Raw genomic sequence first — 24,899 nt, forward strand, 5'->3', positions numbered from 1 at the left:
CTCTACAAACAGAATATCTTCGGCGTGGATCGCGATTTATTGGGACATTCCTGATAGGCTGAGTGAGTTTTGAGCAGATTGTCCTCTTCTTTCACTCGCCAGGGGGTGATTAACCTCTACTTTTATCTCCTGGAGCACCTTGCAGGTGATAGGGTTTACTATTCTAAGTCCCTGCATTGCCCTGCAGGGGCTCATTTCCTCTAGGTCCTTAGAGCCCTCATCAACTAGGTCACTGTTGAGTTGTGAGGGTTGTGTGGATTTGTCACTTAGCATGAGTGACCACATTTCCACATCTCTTGGGCTTGGGCCCTGAGTTAGTTGTTTCAGTTCATGGAGAAGAAGCATCTTCCACAACCAGATGCTGTGAAGTAAGCTGTAGGTGATTCCATCCTCAGTGGCTTTAGGTGCTCAGTTACGATCCATCTGGGAATAGTTACTTAGGACTCATCAAGGTGTGGCTTTGAACTGGATTTTGACAGATGTCTCCAAAAAGGAGTAGGCACTGGAAGCTCCTGAGATATCCTTATATAGAATTTGAGGTCTTGCCTTATATCAGTCATTCAGCACAGAAAAGGAGAGCGGCCATATAGATCTAGGCAGAGGCATAATTCTAGCATTTTCCATTATTGAACCGTAACCTACTATGTGACAGGTACCTAGATAGGCCCCTTGCATACATTATCTTTCAGTCTTTCCAGGAGCCTTGCAAGGAAGGTATTTGTCTCTCTGATTTATAGATTCAGAAAGGGTAAATATCTGTCTCAAGGTTATACAGCCCACAGGGATTTAAATGCAGACAGGGCCTGAAGGCATCCTGTGCTCTTTTTGCTGGGCCACACTGCCTCCTTTGCAAGTTGGCTTTCACCTGAAAGCAGGGAAGAGTTTGCTGGTGTTGGGGGGGGGGGGGTGGTGGTAGTGGTGGTGGTGAACAATCCTAGATGTGGGGAATGTGGAAATCAAGCCATCACTACTCCCAGACCAGTTTTCACCATGTGAAAGCATTTAAAAAAATTTTTTTTTTTTACATTTATTTATTTTTGGGAGACAGAGAGAGACAGAGAACAAGTGGGGGAGGGGCAGAGAGAGAATGAGAGAATCTGAAGCAGACTCCAGGTTCTGAGCTGTCAGCACAGAACCTGATGCAGGGCTTGAACTCAAAAACTGTGAGATGATGACCTGAGCCAAAGTCGGATGGTTAACCGACTGAGCCACCCAGGCGCCCCCATATGAAAGCATTTAGATCATCCAGTGTGTGCCAGTGATAAGCTGTAGCTGTAGTAGAATTGAACCAAATTAAAATATCAGACTCATGAACTCAGAACCTCTTTCTTGGTCTCTAATTCACTGCCTTGCTTTCTGTCCTTTCTGAACACGAAGTGATTCATTTTGAGGTGGCTGGTGTTCTCTGAGTTAGTAGCAGTTTTGATGATGATCGTGATACCACTTATCATGAGCTCTTGACACACTCTAGACACCAGCCTAAATATTTTACTAATATTATTCAGTTGTCTTCTGGCAATCATGTTGGGTAGGTGATACAATGCTCATTTTCAGTAGAGAAGACAGGCTCAGAGAGGTTAACAAACTTGCCCAAGATCACATAGCTAGTAGTTGGAACAGCTGGGATTTGAACCCTGGACATTCCTTGATTCAAAGCCATCCTCAACATTTCACTCTGCTGATAAGCAGGGGACTTCAGAAACAGGTAGGGTGTGTGCCACATACTTGAGCATGATTTTCCCAGTATTGCATTTCATGTATGTTAATTTGTACTTGTGTATACAGTTAAACTATAAACACCTGGAGGGCATGGGCCATTCCCTAAATTTGTGATATGTTAATATTGAATGCTTGGTGGTGTGCAGTATAAATTAGATTAGTTCATTGCTTTTCTTCCCCCTTGGCAGCCATTCTGCTTTCTCCCCTCTGCTATTGACAGAGAACTCATATCCTAAAGTATTGGAGAAAGAATGCTATCAGCAGCTGGACTCCCTTGTATCAGATAAATTTTACAGAAAAGTATTTGGATTTTGTTTTGTCTTGAGCCCGCTCTGAATTGTTGGTATCCTGGGAAATAGTAGAACACATACACAAGAGCTCTACTACTTGCCTCTGGATGCCCTTGGGCATGTTACCTCACCTTTCCCACCCTGGATTCCTTGACTTTTTATAAAAGGGCTCTAAAATAGTACCTACTTCATAGGTTGGGATCATTTGGTGTAGGCACTGTCACATAGCCAGTGCTCAATAAAATGGAACTCTTTGTGTTTTAGGTCTTGTGTTTTATTTACTGAGTAGAATTCTGAATTTTTCATGGACAATTACAGGAGTGGAGGATCAGGCTGAACTGTCCATAGGGCAGAGTTGATGGAATCCATTATGATAGGATGAAAAGTGGGAGGTTTGGGAGACAGTAAAAAGATATTCTTGCCCTCTAAGGTATATGAATTCTCTTCTGATGCATTTTAGTTCCATTGTTAGGATATGGACATGGGGTTAAGAAGTACTTGTCTAGTGCATGACCTTTCTCAAAGAGAACTTTGGCGGGCATTGCCTGTCACATTCATGTGTCCCATCTGGCAGAGAACAGGAATCTTGCTGCTAAAAGCAGCACTCTTAACTTCTCCACGTGGCCTGCCATCCAATTTCGGGAGCAAGAAACTAAAAATTTTTCCTGATGAGAAGTAACTTCTCTTGTGTTCATGCCTCACTCATGGCAGCCTTCCACTCACAACAGGGCTACCCAGTGCTAGTCATAGGTGGCACGTGTGGCAGCTGGGGTCTGGCCCCTAGTTTGGGGTGATGGAGGAGAGAGGGTCCCAGAAGAAGAATAGAGGGCCTACTACTCCCTACTCAGGCAGAAGGCTAATTCATCTGCCTGCTTCAGATTGGATTGGAGAAAGGGATCTAGGCACGTACATTGCATTTTTCATGGCACTTCCACTGCCTTGCATGGCTGTGCCACTTTGTCACCAGTCCATTCAAGGCCCAACCTCCAAGTCTCTGCTGCTTCTCTTCCCCAGAACACAGGAATCTTCTCAAGGGATTCTACTCTTTGTCCTTGGTCTATAGCTGAACTTGAGGTTAAATCACCTGCCCCCTCCAAGTCCTATCCATTCTTCTCTGGTCAGAGGATGAGTTTTAGAAACACTTACTGCAGAGCATACTGCCAGGCTAGCTTTTGAAATTTTATAGCCCCATATTAGCGATCCTTTAAATGTAATAAAATTATAAAAGAATGCTTAAGTGCAGTTGGATTTAAAAAACATAATTTATATTCGTTTGTTTAATCATTATGGAAACGTAGTGTATGTGTGTATCCCCAAAGCATTAATTTTCCTGAAGTAGCTCTCATTTATATTTAGAAATTACATATTTTAAATGTAGCATGTATATGTGTGTACCTGTGTGTTAGATGTGTAGTATTGTGTTTACACATGTGTATGTGCATGTATACACATGCATGCATACATATACCAAAAGCCTCTCTATTTTCCCTGCATTTTCTCTGCCTCCCATGCTGCTGCTCATGCAGGGAGCAGGCAGGCAGGGCTGGGGCAGGGGGAGTGAGCTGTACCTTGGTGAGCTCTGACCATGCTCCATGAGGTCACACGAGAATGTCAATGTCTGGATGGATGAAGTGGCAGGCCTTTCCTTCAACAGCTTGATGACTTAGCTGGGTTCTTGCTGAGCTCATCCCTGTGTAGCAACAGGACAGTAAGTGCTGGCCATGTGGTTGGAGAAGTGCTCACTACTAGAGAGAGCTGCTCTGGTCCTGTGAGGGTTGGCTGTCTGGATTTTCTGGCGGGGTGGGGGGGGGGGTCTGTGCTCTGCAGGAATGAGATCAAGCTGGCAGCTCGAGGAGGAGAAATAGGCAAGAGCACAGGCCTTGGTTGAGCTTCCCAGGCTGTGGCCTGGTCTGTGGAGCGGGAAGGAAGAGTCAAGACCACAGAGCTGTCAACTGCTCTGCCTCATGTCCTCCCAGCAGGGTTGGGGAAGGCCTGCCAGGCCTGCCAAGAGAAGTAGCCATGTGGCTGGTCACGGTCCAAGGGCACCTGTCCCACACACAGGGCCTGGAGCAGGAAGGACGCCTCCGTCATGCAGTCTGAGCACGAGTATAGTGTTTGTCCCTTTGTCCGTGTCCCTGTTTGGGGGATCAAGGGAATGCATCGACCCTATGAGGACATGTCTGCAGCCAGGCAAAGGGCTCACATGGCATGCCAAAGGAAGGCTGAGAGTTTCAATTCCTGGGGGTGAGTTTTACATTTGGAAACAGAGTGTCAGCAGGAGTGGTCACATTTTGCTTTTCCAAGCCCTGAGTTTAAGAGGAATGGGCTCAAGAACAGAGAAGGTGGTATGTTCTTCCTCACCCTCTGCCCAAACATCATTCTTAATGAATCTCAAGTCATAATATTAAATGTTTAGGTCTTCAAGTCCAAAGCCCAAGAACCCTGATATAATAGAATGAAGATTGTTTTCTAGTTATTTGTAAGAAAAGCCTGAATATGTCATGTGTGGAAGCAGTTACCTGTGGCTGAACTCCTTGTCCTCTGAGATGGGGAGAGGTTTGACAGTGGTCTTTGAAGAACAAATACCATGTTGGACGGTTAGCAGAAATTTCTTATATTTATTTTGTTTCTGATTGAGGGGAAAATCTGAGGAAAAATGGAAAATGGGAAAGGAAGTGAGTAGGAAAAGGAAGGAGTTGTTTTTAAGATGGAGAGAAACAGAACTGTTAAAAATACCAGTCATCCATGGCATCCAGCATATTGCATGTTTTACTAATCAGAATCTCAGTTATTTTATTTTTTGTTTGTTTATTTAAGTAATCTCTACACCCAACGTGAGGTTTGAACTCACAACCCCGAGATCAAGAGTCATATCCTCCAACAGTCAAGCCAGCCAGGCATACCAGAATCTCAGTTTAAATTATCATCAACAGAAATTTATTAGTCCACATATCTGAAAAGGCCAAGGGTAAATATGACTTTCAGCACAGCTGGATCCACAGCCCAAATCATTCCAGTCACAGTTGATCTCTTTCCCTACCTCCCAGTGCTACTTTCCTCTTGGTGGCTCTCTGGCTTTCCCTTCAAGGAGGCAAGTTGGCTGCTAACCCCGTAGGGCTTCCGCATTATCTTCCCAGCAATCTCAATGGAAAAAGAGAGATTCCCTCTTACCAGACTCTTCAAAAAAACCAAATCGGTTCTTACCATCCCTGAATGGGGCACATACGCATCCTGAACCATTGTCAGCAGTGTGGGATGTGACTGGCCAGGCCAGTTTATGTGTCTTTCTGGAGCCTGGGGTGGAGTTAATTCCACAGAGCTCAGGGATTGAGCAGTGCGGAATTCCCTGGCTCTTATCAGAAGAAAGGTGAATGCACCCTGGGCAGGCAAAGACCTTCCAAAGCAAGATGTGACCAAGCTGGAAGGGGGATCTCAAAAGAGTTAATGACATAATGAAGAGTGAAGGTGGAAGCCAAGGAAAACCAAACCTGTCCATTGCCTGAGTGTCCAAAGGCTGTATGTTGGCAGAAGGTCTCTTGCATCAGATAGGAGTTGAGCAAGTTGTTTTCTAGATAGCACTTGCAATTAAGAGTATCCTCCCCACCCACTAAGATGTGGAATTAAGGAATGTGATTGTTTGGACACATTAATCATTTCTAGAACCAATCATTCCAGAGGTCTGAGAGTTCGGAGAAGAGAGACTCATAAGTTGGAGTGTTCCACAAGAAAAAACAAATAAAAGTATGTGCTTGATGAGTTTGAGAATTCTTGCTCCCCTTTCCCCTGGGGGAGGGGGATTCTTACCTGCCGTGCTCATTATCACATTAAGGGCTCTGAGAAGTTTGACAATAGGAAAACCTTCAGACTTTGTTCAACTAGGTATTATAGCTAGCTTATGTGACCATAGAATACTTTTCTCAAGGCACTAGCATAGTTTTGAGTATGGTTCATAAAACATTGCCTAAACAGTCAGCCATAGTTTCTTTGATTTGTACACACAGAGCCATCTGGAAAGGCTTTCATCACTCAGTCTTGTCTCAGATGTTGGAAGGGACTTCCCTCCACTATGAATCTCTGAGTGGTGTTTCTCCACCTCTAAGCCAAATATCTCACCATAATCAGCTTTCTGAGAGATTTATAATGCAAATAATGCTGGCTTCTCACTGCTTTTGCCTCTTTGGGCTTCCTCATCGGTATACAGCTTCAATAATACCCGTGTTTCGGCCCTGAGAAGATGGACTGAGATTAGCTTTACCAATATCACCTTCTGCTTGTGGTACCCAAGATGATTTGGGGATGTGCACAGATATATCATTAATCACACAGGGAAAAGCTACTCCCTTTTCAATTCTCTTTCTGTCCTTTTGATCATAATAAAGAGAATGTGTTTTTTTTCTTTTTTTAAGCAGCATTCAGGCTCAAGGCCTTCAGCAGGCTGCTAACTAAAATTTAATATTGTTTTCGTTTTGCATATTTCTCTGATTACTTTCTTCTTTTGACTCTGAACACTAATGATATGTGATCCTGGTTTTTCCTTTATGATACTTAAATAGAATTCCCTTTTAAAATAAATGTAAGGGATAATTAGTCACTTAGAGTAATGGCACTAATGGATATTTTGAGCCAGATAATTCTTTTGTTTGGGGGTGGGGTGCATTCTGTGTATTGTAAGATATTTCGAGCAGCCTTGGCCTCTGTCCACCAGAAGCCAGTAGCACTGCCTCCTTCCGAGTTGTGACAGTCAAAAAATGTCTCCATACATTGTCAGATATCCTTTGGGGAGTGTGATTGGCCCCAGGCAGTGAGAACCACCAATTTGAAGATTTAAAACAAAAAGAAGTGAATACAAATAGCAGTGGCATGTACACATAGCAAAAGTCGTGAAGGTGTTATGGGTGACCGGGTTTGAGTCCTGGTTTAGTTTAGTGACTACCATTACTGGTATACTTGGGGCACCTGGGTGGCTCAGTCACTTGAGCATCCAACTTTGGCTCAGGTCATGTTCTCATGGTTCGTGAGTTTAAGCCCTGCATTGGGCTCTCTGCTGTCAGCACAGAGCCCCCTTTGGGTCCTCTGTTCCATGCCCCCTGCCCCCGCTTTCTGCCCCTCCCTTGCTCAGGCTCTCTCTCTCTCAAAAAAGAATAAATATTAAAAAAAAAATGGAACACCTTCACCCCACCCTGTCACTGGCTCCACTTAAAAGCCTTTCCAGGTGGCTCTGTGTGTGCACATCAGTGACACTCCCTGCTCTCTCTAGGCACCTGGGAAGAAAATCAGTTTGGGCCACATTGTTTGCAGACTTGTCCACGCTTTGCAGAAGTACCAGAAGTACAGGAAGGGAGAAGTACACACCCCAGCCCCACGGGAAAGGCCAAGTTGCCAGACATTTGAAAAGAAATGCTGAGTCATAATTTCCTTCATTCAGGAATTAGCTTGTGCTCTTGAGATTTTGAACTATGGTGAAACACGGAGCTGGTGAATGAGCAAGGTTTAAAGATTCATTCAGCATTAGCATTGGTGAGGATTGCCTGATCCTTTAATTAATTGGATTCAGGTTATACGTGTTTCATTTAGAAGCAGCTGTGATCACTAATGGAATGACCCCTGCGTCATTTTCTGCTCTGAAGCAGGAGGTGAGATGGCTCCTCTTATTATGTTGTGTTTCCCACTTCTGCTGACACCAAACGCTGATAAAATACGGCCCGTGGCCTTCAACCAAGCTCCCCTCTTTTAAAAGAGAATTTTGTTTTCATTTTCAGTAAAGAGACAGGCCCCAGGCTTAAAACGAATAGGGCTTCACGTTGCTTCACTGAATGCAGCAAAGGCATAGGACTTGAGAGCAGTGGGTTTTCTTTTCCACGCACTGCTCTTCCCTCCTACAGCTCTCCACAACCACACAGGAGACAGAAGCAGGCCCCGGATATAGGAGGCCGCTCCCCAATCTCCATTACACTTGCAGCTCACTTGTCCCCTACTCTTGCCTTTCTGTGCCATTCCACCAACACTCACCCAGTCCTTTCTGTACTGAGTTGTTCTGAGCATTTAAGAAAGAAAAACACTCTGCTTGGCCCCCATCCCATTTTCTCTCCTTCTCCAACCCAGATTCACATTGGATCAGAACAGAATCTTGCAACAATACTGATAATAATAGTAGTATAATGTATATTTATGATTCCCAGCACAGCAGCCACAGAGTGCTCTGGTGAAAACATTGCTCCTCTACTAGAAACCTTCCAAAGGCTGAACTTCTCCCCTCCAAGCCCATTCTGTGCCCTCAGGCCTCCTTCCTGCTCCCGGCTTCCTCTTCTCCAAGAACTCCATCCTATCTTTGTGGCTCCTCAGATCCTCCTTGGAGTATTTTTCTCTGGATGTTCCTACTCTTTCTATCTTAGTATCTGTGAGGCTTGCTCTCTTTCTTCCTTTAGTCTTGAAAGTTGTGTCCCTGGTGAGGTCTTCCTGGTTGAAAATAGAAACCCTGCTCCCTGCCCAGGCTGGCCCTGGCAGTCTCCCTGCTTTATTTCCCTGTACAGCCTTACCATCCTCTAACATGCTGTGCCCTCCACCTTTTCAGGGAAGTTGTACCCAGGTCATCCCCCCTTCCATGAGGTATGGGTCTTGTCTGTTCTAGCCACTAAATTATCCCTAACGCCTGACACGTAAGGGGTACTCAATAAATTTTGGTAAAGAAATGACTGACTGAATGGTATCACTTGTAATAACAGAGTAGTGCTTGAGGGTTGCAAAGTAGTTCTGTTTGCACTTTCTGGTTGGACCTCAGCATAGCCCCAGGAGGTAGGCTATGCAGGTGTTATTATCCCAACTTTACACGTGAGGAGTGAGGCCCCAAAGATTTCTGGATATTTGTCCAAGTTCACACATCTAGGAATTGCAAAGCGTGGATTCACCACTTCCCCCTCATGGGCTATTTATCTTTGATATCTGGCATCTCTGATTCTGATCATCTTCTACAATTCCAGGGCAGTTGCAAGTGAAGCTAGTAGACATGGGTCATGGGACCAAGTAAATGAGTATCATGGTGAAATCCTCCTTGTCCACCAGCTCCTCCCAGATGGGCCACCTTCCCCAGGCCTTCAGTATAATTAGCCTGGAGGCCTTTGGCCCCCATGCAGTAACTGGTAAGAAGCTATCTGTTACTGCCGTTCATTAAGACAGGTGACACAAGATGAAATATTTTAGGTGAATCATCTGGCCTAATTTAGAAAGGCTCAGTAGGGCTGGCGCCTTTGATTTATCAGGGAGAGGTATCTGTTATCAGAGAGATCCACACACAGACTTATTTATTATCCAGAATCTGTTTTTAATTTCAGAGATTGTTTACCTAAACTGCTGTGTGTCAGATTCCAGGACGGATTTCTGCTTAGCATTTAATTTTAGATACTTGCCATGGTGGACAGTAAAAAATGGGTCTCCAGAATTTGTAGTTTCATTATGAATCTTACCTCCTGGCAGCCCCTACCAGTAGTTTGTCTTTGAAATCTCCTTGGTACTTGTTAACCCTGCTGTGCTGTAGAGAAGATATAGTTTATTTATTGGACTTTGCCCATTTATGAAAAAGTGCAGAAATTATTAATGGTTTAGTATCTATTAATGCATTACTTGGGTGGAATTCAAATTCTAATATTTATGGTAAACCCCTTTATAATGAAACGGGCAGAGAATCAGCTCTCATGCTCCGTAAATTTGGAAGGCTCTAGATGCTGTTGGAATGGCTCCCCATGAAATATGAGCTCTGCTGGCTTTATATTTACACCCATAAATAAGAAATAAGTACTTTAGGTTGGAGGAGAAATAATTAAGAATATTTGTGTAGATAATAAAGAAGAAATGGTCCAGTTTGGTGAACTGTGTGCTTGGGAAATGCCAGAGGCTGCCAGGACCTGGTGAGAGATGTGGGAAAAATTAGGGCTGGGAGATTGTAGGTGTGGGTAGGGTGTATGGAGACAGCAGGAACGGGGGCCTTGTGAAAGTTACTGTGGGCCATGGCAACTTGTGAGTGGCTGCGTACATAGAGTTTAGGTGTGGGATCCAGGAGACCTGGTTTGGATTCCAAGTCTTCCCTAAGGTAGCATGGTTCTTTGATGGCCATCATTGAACTTTTCTGAACCTCAGGTTCCTTGTCTGCAAAATGAAGCTGATATTTCACAAAATTGTCATGAGGATAAATAGCATAGGCTTAAAATTGCCAAAAGCAGTAAGCAGATCTGTGTACATGAGGCCTAGAGAGGGAAACTGTTGAGGGTAAAAGTAGAAGAGTGGGGTTGGAAAACTATGTGCATGTATATGTATGTATACACATAAATATGTACGTTTTGTATATGTGTGTGTATGTACATATATACATAGATATGTACATTTTTGGGAATATGTGTAATTGCTGTTGGGGAGCAGGAGGAAGAGAACATAAGGTGGATATACATAATGAGTTTAACACGAAAATAGAAAAATATTAGGGTCTCAAAGCACTGTCGATGAATGGGTACTTTTTACCTGCCAAGGCTTTTCTGCCCAAAGAGTCTGTTAATGGGGTCTCTTAGCTTTTTTCATTCTAACTGAAGCTTCTCCCTGACCACTTCCTGGTATAAGCTAAAGGGTTTGGTTAAATCTCCAAGCATCTTCTAAAGGGTTAGAATCTCAGGGATCATTTAGGTTAGGGATGACAAATAAGTTTATTGCATGTGGAAACCCTATGGTAGTGATTTCCAGGAGTACTATTTTGAGAAAAATTGTGAGTTACCACTGTGTTCAGCAGTTCCATGACTGATTAGTGATGCCTACCCCAGGTGATGAGTGGAAATGGTGATGAAGTTCACATTCTCTTGGTTTTTGCTTTTGTCTTTTAAATAAGGAAACCAAAGCCTAGGATGATTGTGTGAACTGGTCAGGCTGACACAGTGAGTTAGGGGTGAGGCAGAACCATATTTGGATGCCTGGCTTCCAGTTTAAGTGCCTTTTATGTCACACCTCACTGCCCTGTTACTCCGTGTAGCCTCACTGTCCCCGCAGACCTCACAGAGAACAATAGTCAGCTGTCCCTGACTTATGAGAGTATGGATTCAGGTGAATGAAGCATTTTATGTCTTCCTTACTATATGTGGTGGCATGAAGAGACTCAGACACTATTTGGAGTGATGATGATGATGACGACGACGACGACTCATTTATTTAGCTCTTTCTGTGTCTCAGGCCCTGCAGGGGCCATGCATTTTGTGTATATTATGCCATTTAATTATAACAATCTTATCACTGGGTGACAGTCTCTGCATTAAGGATATGAGGAAAATGGCGTACAGATAGGTTAAGAAACTCTCTAGAGTCATAAGCTATCATGTGCCAAAGCCTTTCAGACTTTGAAGAATGTGTTTTTGATTCCTGATCATATGAATCTATCTTGTGTAGGCTTGTCAATGGTGCCAGCCTTCGGGGTAACATTGATGTGGTCTCTATCACATATAAAGACTTATATTTAAAGTAGCAAAGGAAGATTAGGAAAGTCAGTGGTCAGTGCTTCTGACAGGCAACTTAAAAAAATTTTAATGTTTATTATTTTTGAGAGAGAGACAGAGCATGAGTGGGGGAGAAACAGAGAGAGAGAGAGAGGGAGACACAGAATCTGAAGCAGGCTCCAGGCTCTGAGCTGTCAGCACAGAGCCTGGTGCGGGGCTTGAACTCACGAACTGTGAAATCATGACCTGAGCCAAAGTCAGGCGCTTAACTGACTGAGTCACTCAGGTACCCCTGACAGGCAACTTTTAGTGAGTAGGGGAAAATATCCTTTCCATCCAATACAGAACTTCCCTGTCTATCCCTATGTTTATTGCTATGACTCAAGCAAGAGTTGGATGGAATTGGATAGATCATGCCCCCGGTTCTTCATTTATGCATATTGTAGGCAAGAACTATTCCCATACTGATTCATAAAAATGAAATTTCTGGTGAGCACACCTGCCATGATAATTTGCTTAAAGGATATAGGTGTTTCCTGACTTCAGCAGAAAATGATCCCTGATACTGGAGAAAGGAACAATCTTTCCTCTAGCGGACTTTGCCTGTCTTCCTTAAGTGTGTGGGGAGCTTGAGTAGTCCATCTCATACCTGGAGGTGTCAGTAGACCATCTCATACCTTGAGATCCTCATAATGACCCAGGGAATGGTGGGTGGAAAGTATTGAACCACTGTTGTGTGCGAAGGCATTGGCCCCAGTCCTTGTATTCCTAATTTTTCCTGAGTAGCTATAGCCAAATAGCACAGCTTTTGGAATCAGCTTCAAATTCATTCATTTACTAGTCTTATCCTCTGGCTGCTTATTAGTTTTTAAGTACCCTGGTTACAGGGTATTATCTTAACATTTAGGTTAACTGTCAAATAAAAATAAAAGCAAGGTGGAAAAGAAGAGAGTGTCTTTACTTACAACGCTTAGTGGAGCTTGTGGGGGGCGGGGGGCACCATCTAAATCCAGGTGATTTCCACTTAGACAATGGACTTCCTTCTCTGCATGGCACAGTATGCTGGCCTTTTCTGGGGTGGGTGAGTGTTGGGTGTAGGATCCTGTCTAGGACCACATAGCAGGGAGCACAGGAAACTCTTGTGATTCAAAGTTGCTTTGCTGTCCTGGGAAAAGTATCCCGGGGGATTCTACTCCTGCAGCTGGCAGTGGGAATTTGGTATAAACTGTTAGCTGTGATGATAAGAGGAGGATGCTGTGATAATATTTGAGTAGAACCATCATCACCTGGCTGGCACTGCTCTAAGTAGCCCATGAAATCTTCCAACATCAGTTTGAGGATGTTATTCTTGTTGTTCCCACTTTGCATTTAAGGAAACTGTGGTTAAATAATTTGCTAAAGGTCATGCTATTGGTACATGTGGTAGAGGTGGCCTCAGGATAGAGTCTGTGCCTGCTGACTGGAAATGCTTGTTAGGAGAGGAACACTCCCCTTGACCCACCAGTCTCCAGCCACTTTCTCTTCTCCTGGATGGGATGGTTTTCCTTTTGATCAAGAAGAAATGCAGAGAAGAGGGCAAATCCACAGAGTATGGTACTTTCTATCTGGAATTTTCTCTGGCTTATCTTTCTGCCTGTCCCATAGGCCCCTGTCCCTCATCTGGATCTTAAATCCTTTACTCCTCCTCCCCCCACCCGGCAAAACCAATTCTCAGAACTTCCATGTGCCCTAAGTTAGAGGTGACTCTTGGAAGTTCAATGTGTTAATGTTTGTATTTTAGTTGTAGTGAAAGTACTGAAGGTAGAATTTCAGGTACAGTCAACCATGACCTGCCTCCCACTCTCACTTTAGGGCAACCTGAGAGTCAAAGCAAGGAATTTCCTTAAAATGGCTACCACTCATTCTATTTGTACTTGTCCACGAGCCAATCAAGAATACACGTGGAAGGTAAACTAACTTGCAAGAGCAGAGGTAGAATTATAGCCCCATTTCTACCCCTGGTTTGCACAGTACCATGATCTCTGGTAGCGTCCTCTGAATGTGATCTCCATATTGCTCATCCAGCTGAGAGATGATCCTGCAATTAGTGGGCTTCACCTGGCCCAGCCCAGCCTACAGCCAGGCAGGTGAATCCAGGAGCATTTCTTCCGTGATGAGAGAGTAGGAAGTTGGACTGAGTGTGCTCCATGTTGCTTGGGACCGCCCCCCTGTGGACTAAGACTGGAAGGAAATGGTCCTCTCCCTTGGGAAGTCCACATTGTTGACATCCTTCCTGGTCTGCCTGGGGCTGTTCTACCTATGAGGCCATCTCCTGAAGGCACCATGTTTTTTATATAACATTTTGTCCCTTTAGAAATTATCGTGATGCATGTCAAGAGCTTTCACACCGAAAAAAAATATGTCACATTAGCTTCCAAGTTTCTGATTGTCTAAATAACGCAGCAACTCAACATACAGCTGTCTGGCATTTTGACAGTACAATAACCCATAATTCTTCCTGCCACTCAGCACTTCAAGGTTAGCATTTTGTAGTTTGCTCTCAAGGAGTATTCATTTAAATTTTCAAGTGCAGAGTTGAATGTGGCTGCCTCATACCTCCCTTTTGATCTGTTCTTTATTTACTTGGGTGCTCTTCCAGTTTATTACATACATTGTATGGAATGCTCACGCATGTGTATAAACTTTTTTGGAGAAGTGGAGTGTTGTTCAACTTACTGCTATTCTCTCTATAGTTGGGGATAAGAGAGGGAGAGAGATGCTAAGCTTCACAGGGCAGCTCCCTGGTTTGTGGTGGTTCCTAAGCATCTGACATGGGGTGAAGTAAGAAGGTATAGGTAAGAGGATGTAGCACTTGGACTCTCTCTTGCCTCCTTTCAGAAGGCAAGTGAAATGCTTGTAGCTTCTTTCTGAGGAAAGAAGGAGCTTTGGGTTCTGAACTTACTCGTGGGAGAGACTTGTTTTCTTGGTCTTTCCTTGATCCTTGAGTCACAAGGAGGATTCTTGAACACCCAGTTAACATCTTTGATTTAGCTGCTGGTTTTGAACCTTCCTTACTGGCTTGGTTACCACTAGTCACTGTCATAGGCAAGTTGACTTCCTTAGGTGGGAGACTGGGTTATGAATCTGGGTTTCATCGATTGCCTAAATAACCTTGGCCAAGTCAATAATTGACCTCTTTAAACTTTATTCCTTTTTAAAATGCGGTTACTAGCCCTCCTTATACCTGCCTTTACAGGCTTCTGGCTAGGTTAAGGTAACACAATAGAAGCACATGTGCTTTGAATTATTGAGAGCTGTGCTATCTCAATATTAGACATTATTGTGGGGTTTTTTTTTCCCTTTTAATCCACTGCCAGTCTACATCCCTGATCTACATTCCTGCCTCCAGTAATCGAGTGGATTATTGTGATGTGTGGGTCTTTTTCTGAATGTAATGCCTCTTGCCATGAATCAGGTTTATTTATTGGCCCTTCTTGGATTGTGTTCAAGGGAGAATTTCTGGATCTCAGACACCCTTAAGACATCTCAGGGTCTAAAATTTCTAAGGTAAAACAATTGTTTTAGATCAGTGACTGACCAACTGGCTCAATAAATGTGCTTTTCCTGGGAAAACCCTAACTCTTGAAACTCACTAATCTACTTTTAAGCCTGCCAACTTAAGCACAATTTAAAAGCCCAAATGTGTGTATAAGAAGAATCACTGTGTTGATATGAAGTCTGTTTACACTTCAAAGCCATTAGAGTGATAAATATTTTACCACCATTGGGCCCTAAAATCTCTGGAACATAATTTGCTTGTTGAGGCCCTGTTGGAGTTGGTACTCCTGAAGGAAGATTAACGCTTCTTTAGGAGCCTTGGGACTCACTTTGACAAATCTGGCATAGACTGCCAGCTGGATATCACCGAATCTTTGGATCCAAGCTCATGGGGAGTTTCTAACATGTGGAATTTCTCTGGTTGGTTGGTTGGTTGGTTTTGGTGGGGAGAAATCTGGGTTGACATTTTTCAGTCTATTGGAGGCTTCAAATCTTATTTGCTCTACATTTGCCACGTGGAAATGGGGAGATGGAAATCTTCCATAATCCTCTTGGATAAGATGGTGGAGTGTCACACAGTTCCATGCTCACAATAGCCTTGGCCTGGGAGGAGGACATTTGGACGGGGTTAACCATAAACGTTTAGTTACTGGCTTATCACAGTCACTTGAATTACATATCATTCTATACATTTCAAAGTGCTTCTGCATCTGTTACTATAACTGATCTCAGAATAGTGCTGTGAGATAGACATGGTCAGGGTTTCTAAAATTATGTTTTTAAGAATGTTTTTTCAGATTATGAAAATAGTGCATATTCATTGTAGAAATGTTGGACAATACTGAAAATCATAAGAAAGAAATTAAATTGCCTGTAATTCCACAGTTGCCAGAAATAGACACTTAATCCATTCTAGTATACATCCAACCCCATATACGTTCCTTTTGTGTGTATACACCTATATCTGTGGATTATATTTTTCTTATAAGCACATATCCATGTTATAAGTATAGTCCTTGGAAGCCCAATGTTTAATGTCTTAACCTGTTCTGTTATAAAGGATGTATGTATCATAATGTTGTTGAGTAACTAGGTTATTTTCTGTTGTTCCCTATTATACTCAGCACCATGAAGAATGCCCCAGGAAATACATCTTTTTTTTTTTTATTTTAAACATACCTCTGATTATGTCCTTAAGATAAACTGTTAAAAATATAATAGCTAGGAAATTTCTATCCACCTTTTGAGGGTTATTATACAAAAGGTCAAATTTCAAGACAGATATTTTATCCTCATTTTATAGGTGGGCCAACTTAAGAGCAGAGAATTTCACTGATTTGCCTGGGAATGCATAGCAAATCAGTGGAGGAATCTGGTGCCTCCATGGTAGCATCTGCCTTGCTGGCCTCTCTCACCACCTGGAGGTGAGAATACCACCCCCTGCAAGGGTGAACCTTGTTTTCTGTGGTGTGATCATGGGCTCTCTTCACAAACTTTTGTTAGGTGTGGTTTGTGGTCCACATGCCACTCTGTAGCCTGTGAACTGGAGATTAAATAAATCTTTATCCTATTTCATGTCAGTGTGTCTTAGGGCTTCCTGGGCTCTCCCTCTCTGAGGCTCCCTCTCCCACCCAGCACAACCTCAGAATGGTGGCCAGGCAGCCTGCCTGCTTGGCTCCCTTTTATTGTATACATTTTGGGGGGAATACCTGTCAAGTTCCAGGCCTCATGTTGGAGGTGGAGGGTACAAAGATATGTTCAGTCCTGGTCCACAAAGAGCAGCTGGGACTTAAACCTAAAAAAGAAACAGATAACTATGATGAGGACATGGTTGTGGGCCTGTGGAAAAAACATTTTATTTGGTGAATTTCATAGTGATGTTCCTGATGCATGATAAACCTCACTCTGCAGCCACAGTGGGTCCTTTTGGTTTCCTATTTCAGCGTATCACTTTTGTTCAAACCTGTCCCTCACAGTCTCCTCACTTTCCCTCCTTTTTGTCCCTTGTCTACTTTGGCGTGCTTCCCATTGTTTTTGTATATAGCTAGCATCTAATAAGTAGCTGATGGAGTGGCCGGATTACTGGGCCTCTGCATACCTGCGTTTGGGTCTTATTCCTGCACTCCTATATTCCTGAGGAGTTGTACCAGTCCTTAAGTCTCATTCTCTTTTATTTGTATAATAAAATGAAACAAATAGGTATTAAAAATAATATGTAATGCTTTTGAGAACCTATTATGTACCAAACACTGTTGTAAGGGCTGTACACATATTGACTTATTTAACACTCTACCTTTGTGAGGTAAGGGTTATTAGTATCCTCATTCTTAGGGGTAGGATCTAGCCACACAGGTTGAGGTCCAAGACCGCACAGCTGGATGGACAGGAGGCGGGCTGATTCGAGAACTTGCTCTCTTAACACTGTACTCCACTGTTTTAGGACCCTTTACTCTTGCATTCATCCCCTTTCCTTACATTGTACCTGACACAGGAGTTTAATGTCATCAATTTGGGAGAGCAGAAACTTTCTTGAGGTGGTAAGTTACTGCCTCCCAAACACATGGATGTCTCAGACCTTGGCCACTCCCCCATAGGGCTATGAAATATCCCAGAGCCAGGGAAGTGTGAGGTTGAGAGAGACCAGAGAGGAAAAGCTTCTTTTCAAAAAAGAAGCGACTTTTCTGATGGGACCATTGGGAGAGAAAGTAGTAAGGGTAAAAAATGTTTCCAGGTTGAAATACCAGCTCTTTTCAGACTTGAAGGGGACTGTCCATTCTGATGCAAGAGCTATCTTTTTCTCCAGTGGACAGCTCATGCTCCTGGGTCTTGCAAGTCCAGATGGAGTCATAGAACTGTTGCTGTCCAGACCATTCACTTGAGGGCTGGGTTTTATTGTTGTCATAGCATCTGGCTTACATAAATATGCTTTGTCATAATGGAGGGAGAGGGGGGGAAGAAAATCAAGCCGGATTTTTGGTTATTTGTAGATCTTTTTCTTCCTATTGAGATTTATAGTAAGCCAAAATGCCTGGAGCTGGGATAGATTTGAATGAAAAAGTATAGATACACATATATGCATGCTTGAACAGTGTCAGGCTTCCAGTGTGTGTCTAGTTTCTCTATAAGTCCCCAGTCTAGGGGGTTCTTCTGCAACTTCATTCCAGCAAGAACAGGCACTGCCTCAGTATTCATTTCAGTGGCATTGACAATACTGACAATATAATTGACCTAAAAAGTTCTGGATTTCCTGTTAATGCACTTTAGAAATGTACATCAACTACCAAAAAAAAAAAATCATTTCTATCTACATTTCACTTGATTTCCATTTTCAAGAGAGAGGCTTTATCATTATTATTCTATTTGAATAGCACTGATATCTTGAAGGATGGAAGGAGATTTCTATTGTATGCGGGAGTACTTTATTTCGATATTTTCTTTGTCTGATTATACATGATAAACACACATTAGTGACATTTCGTGCATGTTTGGAAGATAAATGGGGATATCTCTTTAAACCATTCCTGACACTTGCTAACCTGTGAGCTTAATGGCATTTTCTCTTTGATTCAATAATTTGTCTGTCAAAAAAAAGCTGGGCTGACATTCTCCTTGTTGTGGGATTGAAATGGAAAAGAAATCTCTTCGCTTGAAGATAATTTTTTTTTTTAAATTGAGGGGAACATTTTAGGATAAAAATGTTTTTGAAATTATTTGGGTTTTTGGTGGTAGAGGTGGGGGGCAGATATGGGGAGGGGGGTGCTGATGAATGCTAGGGCCCTGACATTATGTGTGTGGCAAGTAATAAAGGGGAAACGATTACCTTGGTCTGAAAGTCCTCTTGAAATAATTAGGGAATATGTGAATTCTTGCAAACAAGGATGGCTTCTGCTGATGTGTGTCTTGTGGGAGGCTGTCAGCCTTCCTTGTGTGGAGGTTGTTGGGTTGGGGTGTGTATCTGTGCCTGGAGGGGTGACTGTGACTCAGTATGCCTGCCTCGGTTCCCTCCAGACTCATTCTGGATGAAGGGGGAGGGAGAAAGGTGGCCAAGCATCATTCTGAAGAGGCTTTAAATCCAGGTGGTTTTTCTTTTGTTTAGAGATTTTGGAAGAGCCCTGTTCTTGAAGTGTGGTTAAAAAAAAAAATCCTGGAGGTAAACCTAGAGTAGGGAGGCAATGGTGGGCTGGGAGGGGCAGGTGTGGAGCTCTTGAAGGAGCCCTTTGCATTTGTGTAAAGGTGGCCTAGCATGTTGGGGAAGAGGTGCCACTTCAGATCTGTATCATGTGACTCCACAGTGTATGGCTGACCCTGCCTTCTTAGACCCCTCCCAGTATTGAGAACTTTTGGGAAGTCTGAGTTAGGTAAAGATTATGACAGTGGTTGTGGCCGGCAGTGAGATTGGGAAGGATGCTTGGTGTCCAAAGTCTGCTTGTCTCCCTGCCCCCCGCCCCCAGCCCAGGGTCTTCAAGTGTGCCATTAGAGAACACTGACTTATTAAGCTCTCTCAGCATATTTCATTGAATGTCTGGTGTGTGCCAGGCATGGTTCTAGGAACTGGGGCTGCATTCCAAGTCCTACAACTTGTCAGTTATGAAGTTGGGAATAGAACTCTGCTCTCTTGACTCCTGATCTGGTGCTTTCCAAGCACAGCAGGCTGCTTCCCTGGAGATCCTGCCTTTTACAGGAGCCTAAGGGTATGAAATTCTTTCCCATTATCTGGTTGTTCATCCCCTGGCTTCCAGTCCCCCTCTGTGGGCCATGGTTTCCCTTGTCTTGGAACCTGGCTCAGTCATCCTGGGTTGCCCTAGCGAAACCCAGTAAACACATAAAAATGAAGATGTTAGCGGTCACACACATTTTGCCAGCCTTGACTTCTCGCCAGAAAGTAGGGACATTTTAAGACCTTTGAACATCCTGAGCACTTTTCATTTTGGAGACCTCATCATACAACATATCAAACATATTAAAATGACCCCTTCCCCATCTCACATTAAATATGATTGATGAGGTTTCACTGTGAAATTTTTGGAAGGATTCTAAGTCATTTTTACAGTTTGGAGGCTTAAGAATAAATTAATTTTCTCATGAAAACTTTGTTATATTTATATTTAACTGTAGAGCTTGACTTGATTAGTGCTTGACCTACCAGTGAACATAGGGTTTCTTTCTGTTGAAGTTTATTTGAAATTTTATTCATCTTAGTTTTATAATTTTTATTTCACATTTTGGAGCCATTTTTTTCCAGATCTTGAACATTTTGTTGACCATTCAAACATTTAAAAGAAGGCACTTGACACTATGCCTGTCACTCAGTCATGGAGGAAAGACACCAAGGACAGACCTCCTTGTACACACTGACCTAAAACCAAATCCTGGACTTCAGCATTTGGTGCTCCTCAGGGGACTCCAGTTGAGCCAGTCTTGTTTGTAGTCTTGCAACCCTCTTCCGACCCCACCCAGGGAAGGGCCTGGGTATTATAGAGGTGACACTGTGGTCGCAAGGAGAACTCCTGTTTTCCCCTGCTGCAGTGTCAGCCCAGGCTGTTACAACAAAATACCACTGACTGGGGTGGTTTAAACAACAGAGGTTTGCTTTCTCACATTTCTGGAGGCTGCAAGTCTAAGATCCAGGTGCTGGCTTCGCTTTCTGTTGAGAGCTGTCTTCCTGATAGGGAGATAGGCACCTTCTTATTTTGTCCTCAGAACTCTGGTCTTTCTAATCCCATCATGAAGGCCCCACCCTCATGACCTCATCTGACCATAATTACCTCCCGAAGGCCCCATCTTCAAATACCATCATAATGGGGGTTGGGGCTTCAACATAGAAATTTTGGGAATACACCAACATTCAGTTTATAGCATGCACTGCGGTTGGAAAGTGTGGCCCTCAGGATCTATGGCTCTGGGCTTCGAATCCCATCCCATCACTCTTTAGGAGTGTGACTTAGGATGTAAGTTGGTTATATTCTCTGAGCCTCAGTTTCTGTTTCTGTAAAATGGGAATAACAATCCATTTGCAGAGGTATTGTATTTGCAATAGTGTTTGTCAAGGGCCTAGTTCCCAGGAGGTAGTTCTTCTCTTTATATTTGCCCCACTCACCTGGGGGCATATTTAAATGAATATAGCAGCTCATTTTTGAAGAACTCTCAGCTGTGTGTGTGAGATTGAGGCGGAGGCAGAGGGCAGGGAGACAGAGTCCAGGAGCATGGCAGAGGTAGGAGACAAGTAGTCTCTGGCACGAAGGCAAGACTGGGCTTCTGTAAGAGGAGTTTGTTTCTACATTTTTGGAAAGTCTTAGGCTTGTGGGAACCCCTTAGGTTGTATGAGAGGACAAAGGGTGGACTGAGAAGGCTCCTCAGGGTTCATGTTTTGAGGTTGAAAGGCCCCCAAAGTGGGAGTACTAAGCTTGAGTTTTTTACCCTCTTCTGGTAAAAAGCTTACTAAACCCAAGCTTAGCCTTCTAAGTTCGGGGCCTCACTTTTGCCATTTCCAGAATAGGGAACAGAAACTGAAATGACTAGTTTTTATAAATGATGGGGTTTTGAGCCTGGGGTAGGAGTGGGGGTTGGTATTGATGTGCAAATGGCTGTGGACTTTGCAAAGTGCTGGTATCTGGGGGAGGAACCAGTGACCAGCATTTAGAGAGCAATCAGAACAGGGGGTGCCAGGCTTGGCCGAGAGGACGGATGGGCAATGATATGACAGTAGTCTGTTCCCAGGCTTCCCATATTGGAGGGAATTGGCAGGTGGAAAATCGGAGGAAGCTGATAATCCCCCAAACCCTTCCTCTTGATTCATGGCTGCCAGCAGCAGATTAACCTTCTTGACTGACTCAAGTCAAGCCTGGCCCATGGTGGGAAGTAAGTCCCACCCTCTCTCCCTCCCTTGAATGCCCAATGTGTGTTAGGCATTATCCTAAATATTTATATTACATCTGTGGGCAAAACTGGCAAGCATTCTCATGGACCTTATAATGTACATTAAACAGTCAACATGATACATAAATAAATTATATGGCAGAAGGCCATAAATGCTGTGGGGGGAAAAAGAAAAAGAGAGTAGGTAATAACATTAGTAGTCCTGGGTGGAGGTGACAGAGTTTTAATGAACATGGCAGTCAAGGAAGGCTTTATTAGGAAGGTGAACAAAGTTGAGGAAGTGAGTTGAAGGAGAAAAGTACTGTCAAAATGAGCTTGCCATCTCTGAGCTCACAATATCTGGTAGGGGGAGAAGAAGCCAGCCAACACTGGAATTCCTGGAATAGAATTTCTCCCTAACAAATGGAAGCAACATGGTTAATGGAGAGGAGGAATGGCCATGCTTGCCTGCCTGCCCTTAATCATCTGTGTGGTTCATGGTACCACCAGGCAGGTCTTGGTATCAAATGGAGACTGGGAGGTGGGGTGTAAAGCCAGCGTCCTCTACTCAGGTGGGTTTGATGGGTCTCTATGGGCTTAAAACATTTGTTGGATGAGTGTCTGAATGAGGGACCGAGTAAATTTATGAATGCATAAATCAATGAAAAATGAGTAAAGACTTTTTTAAGGGTGGGTAATTTACAAGTTCACATCCTAAGTTACTAGTTGAATGTCTAGCCTCAGTGATAATTACTTTAATTACTTTAAGATGTTTTGCTTTGGATATAGGAGTTTCTACCCCTAGGTAAACTTTCACGTAATACAATGGAAAATGATCCAACTTTTCAAAAATGTGTTGGGATATGGTTAGTCCTAGGTTAGGTTTTCATATATACCTTTAGTCAAGATAGGGTATTCTCAGAATCAACTTGTAACTTCTCCTCGTATTTAAAGTAAGAGCAAGGGGCATTTGGCTGGCTCAGCCAGTGGGGCATGTGACTCTTGATCTCAGGGTTGTGAGTTCAAGCCAGATGTTGGTTATAACGATTAATTAAAAACAAAATCTTTAAAAAAAAAATAAAGGAAGAGCAGATTCTGATTAACTTGTTAATCACTGTTCCTGTCAACAGCTACTCTTAGTTTTTAATTGTAATCTGGAGATGGAGGCAGAAGATTGGATATCTGGTGGATCTGCTGGTCTGTTAGTTATCAAATTTTGCATATTTCCAGAAAGTCCTGGGGAAACGGAGATATACAGACAGACTGGGTCTACTCCAGGTCTATTGTATCAGAAGTTCCAGCTTTGGTCCCCATTATCTGTATTTTAAATTCCTTCTCAGTTGATTTTGTTGCAGACGGTAGAGGGATTTAAGAAATGCTGCACCATAGTCACCTTTGAGGGCAGAAATTATGATCTCTTGTTTTAAAGTATTTATTTTATCGGTGCCTACTTTCATACTAGAAAAGCAGTAAATCTTTATTGCTAGAAGCCAAACAAAACGATTCATCCCCTCCATCAAGGTAGCATTCCAGTCTTCTATTTTTTTGTACAGTTTTTCCCCAAACATAGAACTATTGTATAAATATTACTATACTATGGGCTTTCTTTTTATAATACAGTATCCATATTTCTCAATACTTTTAAAGCTCTGTGATATTCCAGGGTATACAAGTGATGGATTATTTCCATCACTGAAACCCCTGGCCTTACGCAGCCCTTTCCACATGGAGAAATGTTGATAAACCTTTGTTTCCTGAATAACTAAGAGGAAACAGCTATCTTGTACCATTCACCCATGTCCTTGTTGCTGGTCTTAGGGCAGAGAAGTCCTTATTCAACCTCTCTCTTCCCCAAAATAAGCTTGGTGTTAAAATAAGGTGACTTAGTTCTCCTTAGGGAAGGTTCTGGGCTGTGGCAATGACCCCTCTAATGCAGGGGTTCAGGTCAATGTGAAAAGGAGTTATTGTTGCGCAAAGTGAAGGAGAATAAATCAGCCAGTCAGAGGTGGGGATAGTGCAGCACCCTCAGATGCTGCCTTCAAGGCGTTTATAAACCATGTAAGGAGATAGAACTTGCTCCTCCTGGAGAGTTAACACAAGAATATAGGGAAGTAGCTGGTGAGGATCATGAGAGACCAGAGAGCCCTCGTGCTCCCTTTGGACTGAAGTCATCAGTGAAAACTACTTAGGGGAGAGCATTTGGATTGAGTTCAGGAGAGTCTGATTAGCTCAGCTGAGAGAAGGCTCTTGGATTACTCCACCGTGCACAGGAGAGAGCTGTTGTGCCCCTGTCCTGCCATATTAAGACCAACGGACTTGTGTGTGGGGCTCTTGGGAACCAGGTGGTTAAGGAACCAAATAAAGTAATCATTCCCTGGGCCCTCCAAGAGGAGAAACAACAGCAACAAAAAGCTCAGCCCTCAGCCGAGCCAAGCTCCAAGAGCCCCTTTCACAGACACATAAATATTTAATAATCATCTGTCTACAACCAATCTAGGGGAAAAAAATCTTTAAATAGACTGCTCGAAAGGCCAAAACCTGAATTTTAATTGAGGTACTTTGAATTACTCCCATTAGTCAGTCGCTCTGACTTTTTCTTAGTGAGGGGTGGATTGTTGTTAAAAGGGGGGATCAGAATTATTAGCAGTCCTTAAAACACACACACACACACACACACACACACATACACACACAAAACTGCTGTTCCTACTAAATAATAAACCAGGCTTCTTTTTTTAAAGATGTGGCATTTTCGGAACATAAAGTGGGAGAGCAAAGTACGATAAGCCCCACACATCAGAGATGCAATTTGAGGAGGTAAGGGCATTGGGATGCCTTACTAAGCATTTTGTTGTGAAATCACCTCTGTGATTCTCCCTGGTCCCGAGAAAGTTTGCAGGATGGAGGAGGCCTGTGTGTGGGTGTGTGTTTATGTATTTATTTTCCTTTTCTCTGCCCCCTGGGCCTGTGGTCTCCTCCAGCTGATGTAACAGTCCTCTTGGAGGTGCCCCCTGTATCTCACGCTAGCCAATTT

The 24,899-nt window shown here is 43.2% G+C and overlaps 1 protein-coding gene and 1 long non-coding RNA gene across 10 annotated transcripts in view; one reads left to right on the forward strand and one right to left on the reverse strand.

The window, feature by feature from the left end:
• LRMDA (leucine rich melanocyte differentiation associated) overlaps positions 1–24,899 on the forward strand; it is a 1,033,502-nt gene that overhangs the window by 521,509 nt on the left and 487,094 nt on the right. The window lies entirely within an intron of this gene.
• LOC131493721 (uncharacterized) lies at positions 12,415–17,868 on the reverse strand. Its single transcript, XR_009252813.1, has 3 exons — positions 17,752–17,868; positions 16,720–16,805; positions 12,415–15,613 (listed from the first exon to the last, which is right to left on the reverse strand). It is a non-coding gene; the product is annotated as an uncharacterized LOC131493721 (long non-coding RNA).

The sequence above is a fragment of the Neofelis nebulosa genome, chromosome 13 (genome assembly GCF_028018385.1).
Source record: "Neofelis nebulosa isolate mNeoNeb1 chromosome 13, mNeoNeb1.pri, whole genome shotgun sequence".
Classification (NCBI taxonomy): Eukaryota; Metazoa; Chordata; class Mammalia; order Carnivora; family Felidae; genus Neofelis; species Neofelis nebulosa.